The sequence below is a fragment of the Octodon degus genome, unplaced genomic scaffold (genome assembly GCF_000260255.1).
Source record: "Octodon degus isolate 3935 unplaced genomic scaffold, OctDeg1.0 scaffold00410, whole genome shotgun sequence".
Taxonomy (NCBI): domain Eukaryota; kingdom Metazoa; phylum Chordata; class Mammalia; order Rodentia; family Octodontidae; genus Octodon; species Octodon degus.
Window position 1 is genome coordinate 511,757 of NW_004524986.1, and position 8,717 is coordinate 520,473.

Genomic DNA, 8,717 nt, shown 5'->3' on the forward strand with positions numbered 1-8,717 from the left:
TATATTTCATCTTCATACTTTTCTACTGGATGGTTAAGACCAAGGTAAGGCAGGACCTGTGCAACAAGAGTTGTAGCTTTTTGGTCTGAGAAGGTCAGTGAAATCCCCTCAGGGTTCATCCTGAGATCCTGTACCTCAGATTGTAGAACCTTTGTCAGTGTCAGCCATGTGGATGAGTTATGGCCATTGCTTGGCCAATGTGCTCTCTGTGAAAGCCTGAGAGAGTGTTTTCTCTCCATGTGACTCTTTCCTTAGGCACACTCTACATCATCGATCACTTTCCTCTTTGGCCCCATAATCTCCTTGATCAGAAAATTTGGGACACTACCTAGGTACATGACATTACAGTACGAGTTCTCATATGTCCTGAGTAAACTGACCGTTCTTAATGACAACTGGTGCTCATTTTCATCATTATCCACCTTAAAGTGGTAATCTTTGTTGGCCTTTAGTTCACAACCAAAGAGATAATTCTGGCGCTGCAGGGACCTCATGTCCATATCCATTGAATCTTCCATGAAGTGGTGGCACACACTTATGTGGGAGAGAACGCGGACGGAAGTGAATGAGCATTGCTCCACAGAACAGATAAGCAGGATGGAATCATGCCAAAGATTCCCCTGGTTTGGGTATTGGTATAATACTTGCCTCCAGGAATGATTTTGGGAGAACTCTTTCTTTTTCAATTTCATTGAAGAGTTTGAAGAGTGTCAGGGATTATATCTTCTGTGAATTTCTTGTAGAATTCAGCTGTGAATCTATCAGGACATGGATTTTTCTTTGTTGGCAGGTTCTTTATTGTATTTTGCATTTCATTGACTGTTATTGAGTTATTGAGAGTTGGTATATCTTCTTGATTCTGCTTTGGTAATTGGTACTTTTCTAGGAATCTGTCCATTTCTCCTGTGGCTTCTATTCTGTGAGCATAAAGATTCTCAAAATAGCTATTGATAACATTCTGAATTTCCAGTAGGTCTGTAGTAGTTACACCCTTTTCATTCCGTATTGCTTTTTGAATTTTTTCTTTTCCCATTTTGATGAGGTTAGCTAGGGGCTTATAAATTTTATTTAATCTTTCAAAGAATCAGCTTTTTGATTCGTTAATTCTTTGAACTGTATTCTTCACCTCAATTGCATTAATTTCTGCTCTAATTTTTATGATTTCTTCCCATCTTTTGGCTCTGGGTTTGGTTTGCTCTTCCTTTTCTAGTTGTTAGAGGTGAAGCATTCGGGTGTTTATTTGTTCCCGTTCTGTTTTCCTAATGTGTGAGTTCACAGCTATGAATTTCCCTATGAGAACAGCTTTCATCACATCCCATAAAATCCTGTAAATTGTGGAGGAATTTTCATTGAATTATAGATATTGTTGAATTTCTTGTTTAATTTCATCTGTGACCCATTGATTGCTGAGTAGGGTGTTGTTTAATTCCCATGTATTTAGGATTTTTTTTCTGGTTTCTTTTGTCATTTACTTCCAGTTTCATTGCACTGTGGTCAGATAATATGCATGGGATAACTTCTGTTTTCTTGCATATACTTAAACATGACCTATGGACCAGTATGTGGTCTATTTTAGAAAATGATCCATGTGTAGCTGAAAAAAAGGTATATTTTGCTGTGTTTGGATGGAACATTCTGTATATGTCTAGCAAGTCCATTTGTTCCAAGCTCTGGTTCAGTTTTGCTACTTCTTTGCTAATTTTTTGTCTGGTTGATCTATCTTTTTGGGATAAGGGGGTGTTAAGGTCTCTTGTTAAGATTGTGGTATTTGATATTAGATTTTTCATATCTATTAACGTTTGCCTTATATAATTTGGTGGTCCTGTGATTGCTGCATACATATTTATGAGTGTTATCTCTTCCTCTTGAATTTTTCCCCTAACCAGTATAAATGGACTTCTTTATTTCATTTGATCATTCTTGGTTTGAAGTTCAGACTATCTGAGAACAAGATTACTACCCCTGCTTTTTTCCAAAGTGTTGGGGCATGTATTACAGTTTTCCATCCTTTGACTTTCAGCCTATGAATGTCTTTATGAGTTAAATGTGTTTCTTGTATACAGCATATTGTTGTATTTTGTTTCCTAATCCACTGTGCCAATCTATTTCTCTTAATTCATGAATTGAGTCCATTTACATTGATGTTTGTAATTGAGATGTGTTGACTTACAATTGACATGTTATTTACCTGCTGTTTTTAAACTTTTTTCTCTTGTGTTTAATTGTTTGTCCGATTTAATAGGTTCCTTCTGCTCTCATTGGTGGTGTTCTGATCATTTTGGTCCCTCTCTAGAACATCTTTAAGTAGTCTGTGTAGGGTTGGCTTTGCCATCATGAAATTCTTTAGTTTTTCTTTGTCCTGAAAGTGTTTCACTTCTCCTTCAAACTTGAAAGAGATTTTTGCAGGGTATAGTAGTCCGGGCTGGAATTTTTTTCATAGAGGACATGAAGTGCTCTGCTCCGTGCCTTTCTTGCCTTCATGGTTTGTGAGAATTCAGCCATAATTCTGATGGGTTTTCCTTTGAATGTGATCTGTTTCTTTTCTTTAGCGGCTTTCAGTATGATATTCTTGTGTTGCATTTCTGGGATCGTGACCATTTTATGTCTTGGTGTGTTTTTAATTGGCTTGAAGTTATTTGCCATTCTGTATGCTTTGGTTACCTGAATGTGAGATTGTTTCCTCATATTTGGGAAGTTTTCTGCTATTACTTCAGCCCATATTCTTTTTATGTCATTTTTGTTGACTCCTTTTTTCTCATTGATGCCTATTAGTCTCACATTGTTCAACTTTGCATCATCTTGCAAGTGATTTATTATTTTTTCCTGCATCCTAATTGATTTTAAGAGATCTTTTCTTACGTTTTCACTAGCTGCATCATTGTCTTCAAGATCTGAAACTATCTTCTCTTTAACTCAAACTGTTTTACAGGCTTGTGATTGAGATTTTAAGTTCCTCTATATCTCTTTGACTCTGCTTCACATAATCTATTTCTTTCCTATATTGCTCATTAAAGGAATCCATCATTTTTTAAATCTCCTGTATTTTTTTTTATCAGTGTCTTCTTTAGAAGGAATTATTAATTCTTTTTCTGGAGGTTTTTTATAGATTGGGTTTCTTCCATGTTTGTGTATTTGATTCTTTAGTTCAGGTGCTATGAATTCAGAGATTTCTTTTTTCATTTCAGAAAAGAATTCCTCGCTGAGTTCCTCTATAACTTTCTGCTGTTGCTTATTTACTTCTGATGCTATTAATTCTTATATTTCAGCTAAACTTTTTCACTGCACTTGTTCTGGGTGGGCATTGTATTTTCTTCATATGTTTCTGCATTTGATTCTTTAGTTCAAATGCTATAAATTCAGAGGGGTTTTTTTTGTTCCAGAAATTAATTCTGCTCTGAGTTCCTCTATATCCTTCTGCTCTTGTTTATTTACTTCTGATTTTATTGATTCATTTATTTCAGCTGAGCTACTGTCCTCTGCACTTGTTTTATGTGGGCGCAATGCCTGAGATTGCATTTTGCTCCTTGTGTTTATCATTTCATATAGCACTGACCTCTGACCTTTGGTGTAGAGCTTTGGTGCAGTTATATCTTTATCACCTAATGAAATTAGGTAAAAGTTCTAGTTCATGTAGTTGTGCCTGGCTTGGGTCTGGCTACTGTGCTCAGCTCCTTATTGTTGTTGCCCTTGGAAGTGGGCCTGCTTTATCCCTCTGATAAGATGTTCTGTTCCTGGATTAGCTTTGTGTTTTTTTCCCCATAATTTTGTTGAGAGACAAATAGCAATGAGACAGTTTCAAATCAGATTGGTAGGACAGTTTCAATAATTAATACATTGCATAATCTCTTCCTAGTGGTTATTTGCTGTACAAGATGCAGACATGCTATCCTATTTACAAACACCATTAGAACAAATCCCTCTATTCATTAAGAGAATGTAGCTATATATCTATCCTAACCATTTTGAATACACATATACAAAATGGACATTCACCTGTATCCCTTTTTTTTTGTTCAGTTCTGTCATTTGAATATTATAGGTGTATTAACTCAGCAAAATATTCTAAAAAGAGTCCAGTAGTCTATAATAGTATTGGGTCTTCCACCTGACTGCAAGTGTCAGAAATTGTTGACCTGAGTCCCCTACAGCTCAACAAAACACCATGGCTTTACTTGTTATACTTCATTTTTATACTTTTCTGCTGGATGATTAAGACCAAGATAAAGCAAGCCCTATGCAACAAGAGTCGTAGCTATTGGATCTGATAAGGTCAGTGAAATCCCCTCAGGATTTATCCTGAGATTGTGTACCTCAGATTGTAGATCCTTTGTCAGTGTCAGCCATGTGGATGAGTCACGGCCAATGCTTGGCCTATGTGCTCCCTGTGAAAGCCTGAGAGAATGTTTTCTCTCCATGTGACTCTCCTTTTTTTCCCCCCCATTGGAGATTATCAAAGGTTTATTTGGAATGACACAGCACTAAAAACACAACTTTTACAAGTGATTTGTGGATACAGCATACACCATCCATTCTTCTTTTAGGATGACCTGTGGAGATGAGTAGCTTAAATAGAAAGAGGTGAAAATATATAGGAGCTCTTTTAAATTGATTCACTGGGGCAGAAGTTATACACTGCGTCTTGCTGCCAAACTCCTAAAGGCAGGAGTGAAGACCATAGCTGCTGCTCCCAGACTCACCTTCCTCCAGTCAGAGCAGCTGACAGCTGCACAATAAGACCCTGCATTTCTCCAAAAGGGCAGGAGCTCTGGACATGTTGCACTGTCATCCTGAAAACTGCGCATGACAAGCACAGATACTGTTCACTGCTTTGGCAATGGGATGCCTGCTTCCACGACTGTAATGCCCAACAGAGTAAGAGCAGTGCATGCCTCAGTGACACTTGAGCAGCAGAGAGCTACAATGGAAAGAAAAGAAAGCAACTATGTATATGTAGCCTCCTGTATACATGTAGATTCAGGGTTGGTGGAACTAGCATGTGCGACTGTGTGTCCATAGGAACGTGTAGATAGGTGTGTTGGAAGAGACCACTGAAAACATTTGCAGAAGATTAATTTTAATCACAGTAAACTTGAAAGGGGGGGGAGAGAGAGAATGTGCTCACACCTGGGCAGGAGAGTAAGATCAAGTTGTACTAAGGGAAACTTCATCACATCTTCTGCAGAGTAGACACTGGGTATCACATACTTGGTGCAGAGAAATTAAAGTCCAGTCTGGAGAAAGCTACTTTAGAATGAGTGGAAAGGCAGTCAAGTACAAGACTGTCCACAGCTGGGACAAAGCACAAACCAACTTGTTATGGACCCCATGGGAACAAAGTGAGGACATTTTTTGTCATTTATTTGTTTCCCTCTTACATTTGTTTGTTTGTTTCAGCATACACGCTCTACTGGTAGGTCTTCCCAATCTTTGTCTGGCATCAGTCTGGAAATGGTTAAGAGTATCATAGCACAAGTGAACTCCTCAGGATGTCACAAAGGTTTAAAAACCCATTTGTCCAGCTTTTTGTGCAACACTTGCAGCCCTACTCCAGGTGCCAGGTAAAGTTCTCTGGAAAGAGGCCTTTGTAGGCAGCCAGGTCTCTGTGCTGAAGCCAGTCTGATTCCCTTACTCCCACCAGCCAGCCTGCATCCTGGTCAGCCTCTGAATCTGAGCAGACCAGCAGCACCACATCACCCCTTTGAAGGGTAAGTTGATCAGAATTTGCTGCCTCAAAATCATGCAGTGTTTCCACCTTGTTGAGAAAGCCAGGAGGGTTCCTGGGAGGCCTGGCCTTCAGAATTCTTGGTCTGGGCATCCTCCCGGGGCTTCTGCTCTGTGGCCAGCTCCAGTGTCTTGTCCACAGGTCCTGTGGGAACCATGTCTTCAGGGCTTTCTTTGGTTTCTGCACTCAGGGCAATTTCGTGTTCTCCATCCCCTTCATGGTTGGAGTCATCACAGAAGGGATAACTTTCTCCTGGGGTACTTCTGCTTCTGTCTCTGCTGCTGGCTAAGGCCTGTTGCTGCCCACGGCCTCAGCGGCTTCAGAGTCAAACATGGCCTCCTCTGGACCTCCTCCTTCCCAGGCAGGAATACCTGCTTTCTCAGTCTCTGGTAGCTCCACAGAAGGCTCCCCAGCTGGCACTGTGGTTGCCTCAGCCACATCAACATCCGGTTCAGCTCCAACCACTTCCTCCTCTGCTGGCTCTTCAGCCTGTTCTTCTGGCTTAAGGTCTCTCCCAATAGCAGGCATGGTGGTAGCAGGTGGCTCCTCTACTGTAGTCTCTGTGGGTGCAGCCTGTTCAGATTAAGCCAAGTTGCAGATCACATTCTGATCTGCCTGTATTGTAAATAATGAAATGTCCTGGGGCTGGGTGAATCCACTGAATGAACCACCAAAAGCTGTCTATACATCCCAAGGCAATGTTTGAGACACGAGTGAGTGGATCACTGTTGGAGTCACTTGAGGCTTGAAAGGATCAAAGTCCAGATCCAGCAGAGTTTCCTCCTTCACTTCAATGACTTCATTCTGGGAAGGTGTTGTAACACTGATTTCCAGAACAAAGTTGTCCTCAAAAAAATTGATGATATTCTCCTACTGCAGATCCTTTGTTGGGGTGACTCTTGGCAGTGGTGGAACAGGTGGCCCTTTCCTTGTCTGTGAAGGTGACCTGGGCCATGCCAGGTCTGGAGATGCAGGTGCTAGTGTGTGATTGGGGCTGGCTGTTGGTCTGGGCAAGGGAGAAGGCTCTTCAGGAGGCAATGGTGTCTTTGCAAAGCATAGAGGTCCTGAATCACTGGTGATGGTGAAGGCCTTGTCAGCATGCTGGTCACCCAGTTTTGTCATCACTTCCTACAACTGTGGCAAAGCATGCAATTTCCTTATGAAATTTGGCATCCAGGCTGGAAACATTTTTGAAAGTGTTAACATAAAATCCAACCTGTCTTGACTACGGTGAAGGTAACTCTTCTTGTAAGTCAACATTAAACTCTTCAAACACTTTCTGTGCTTTCTGAAAGTCCTCTTCTCCCTTAGAGATATGACTCTCATCTTTCTTCTTGCAGCTCTGCAGTGCTTCCAGGTGGTGGTGGGCACTGTCATAGTCCACCAGCTTCTTGCTGTGTTTGAAAATGCGGTTCTTTATGTCAGGAAATTGGACTAGATAGGTGTCCGGTGTCAGCAAGGACCTATCCACTAGTTTTTGATGGAAGTTTTCCCATAGCAATCGCATTTCTTGCCAACCATTTTTACATCTTCCTGCCCATACCAGTCTGGCTTGTAGACTTCATGCAGGGACTCAGTGAGCTTCATGGAGGCCTCTTGCATGCCTTTGATTGCTGATAAATACTCTCAGGGCTCTCTCTGAAGTCTGGTACCCTCTGTCACTTGCCTTTTGAAGTTCTGGACATATTCTCAAACTGCGCGTCTTTTGTCTCATCAGTTATCCCCAGCTTCTGGAGGACCTTCTCCTGTGCGAGGTTGAGCCACTTCTACACGTTCTTGAAGAAGATGCCCGTCTCAATGTCAGCCATGGTTGTCGTCGGAGTGGAGGGCGGAACAGTGCTCAGAGGGGCTGGGGGCAGTGGAGGAGGAGGAGCAGCCCTCCATATGACTCTCCTTAGGCACATGCTACATCATTGATCATTTTTCATCTTTGGCCCATAATGACCTTGATCAGAAAATTTGGAACACTCCTGAGTTACACGATGTTACAGTAAAATTTCTAATATGCCCTGAGTCTTAATTGACCTTGGAAGGCTAGGGCTAAAATGTTAGCTTTCCTTGTGGCCCTCCTTTTTCTCTAATTTTGGTCTGCAAAGATAGGTTGTTAGTCCTCCAGAGGAAAAGCTTATTGTTATTGCCACACAATCTAGGCTGTTAAGCTTAACCACACTGTCTGTTTGAATATCAAACATCTTAGGCCTAACGTGGAACAGGTGCTTTTAATCAAGTATTGATATGTTGAACTTTAAGTCCTTACAGAATATGATGAAAAAACATTAAAAAAATTAAAATATATTTTAAAAATAGGCATAAAGAATTAGATAATTCTTATGTTTACACATAAGTCGAGAAATCTAACCATACACAACCTTGAAACAGGACAGTCCCACAACATTCTTTTTCTTGTCTCCTGCCCTCATTCACAACCCTCTTTGTTTTGAACAGTCATTTATCTGAGAGACAGCACAGCAGCAACTGGCATGTCATGACAAGCAGCCTGTATTCAGAAGACCAGAAGGACAGGCACCCCAAGCATGAACCTACTATTACAAATTGCCATCTTCAGTGCAGTTGCTTAGTTCACAGGTGTCAGTATATATAGTTAGTCAGGATGAGAAACTTTCTAGTTAAATATTTGATTCAAAAATCTTCTGAAGATTCTCAGGATCATTGTCTTACCCATCTTTGACATATACTGTATGGTTTGTCACTGTCATATTTCCTAGATCTTCTCTTTGCTCTCATTTCATTCTCTATTCCTCAAGTTCTTGCTTTCCTTTTAGTTGCATTATACCATTCTAATTGTATTTCTTCTTTGGAGTTCATATACAAGGAAAACTATATGATATTTACACGTGTGTCTGGTTTATTTCACTTATGAGTATATGTTTAAGTGGCACCCATTACAATATAAAGGCTTCGAGCTTATTATTTTTTTTCAAAATTTTATTGATAAACAGATAGCAATGAGACAGTTTCAAATCAAATTGGAAGT

At 40.4% G+C, this 8,717-nt stretch overlaps 2 pseudogenes; both read right to left on the bottom strand.

Moving 5' to 3' along the window:
• The window catches only part of LOC101583268, a 1,651-nt pseudogene extending 1,133 nt beyond the window's left edge, over positions 1 to 518 (bottom strand).
• A 5,024-nt stretch (positions 519 to 5,542) lies between these two features.
• On the bottom strand, positions 5,543 to 7,530 carry LOC101580096 (annotated as a pseudogene).
• Between the last annotated feature and the right edge of the window lie 1,187 nt (positions 7,531 to 8,717).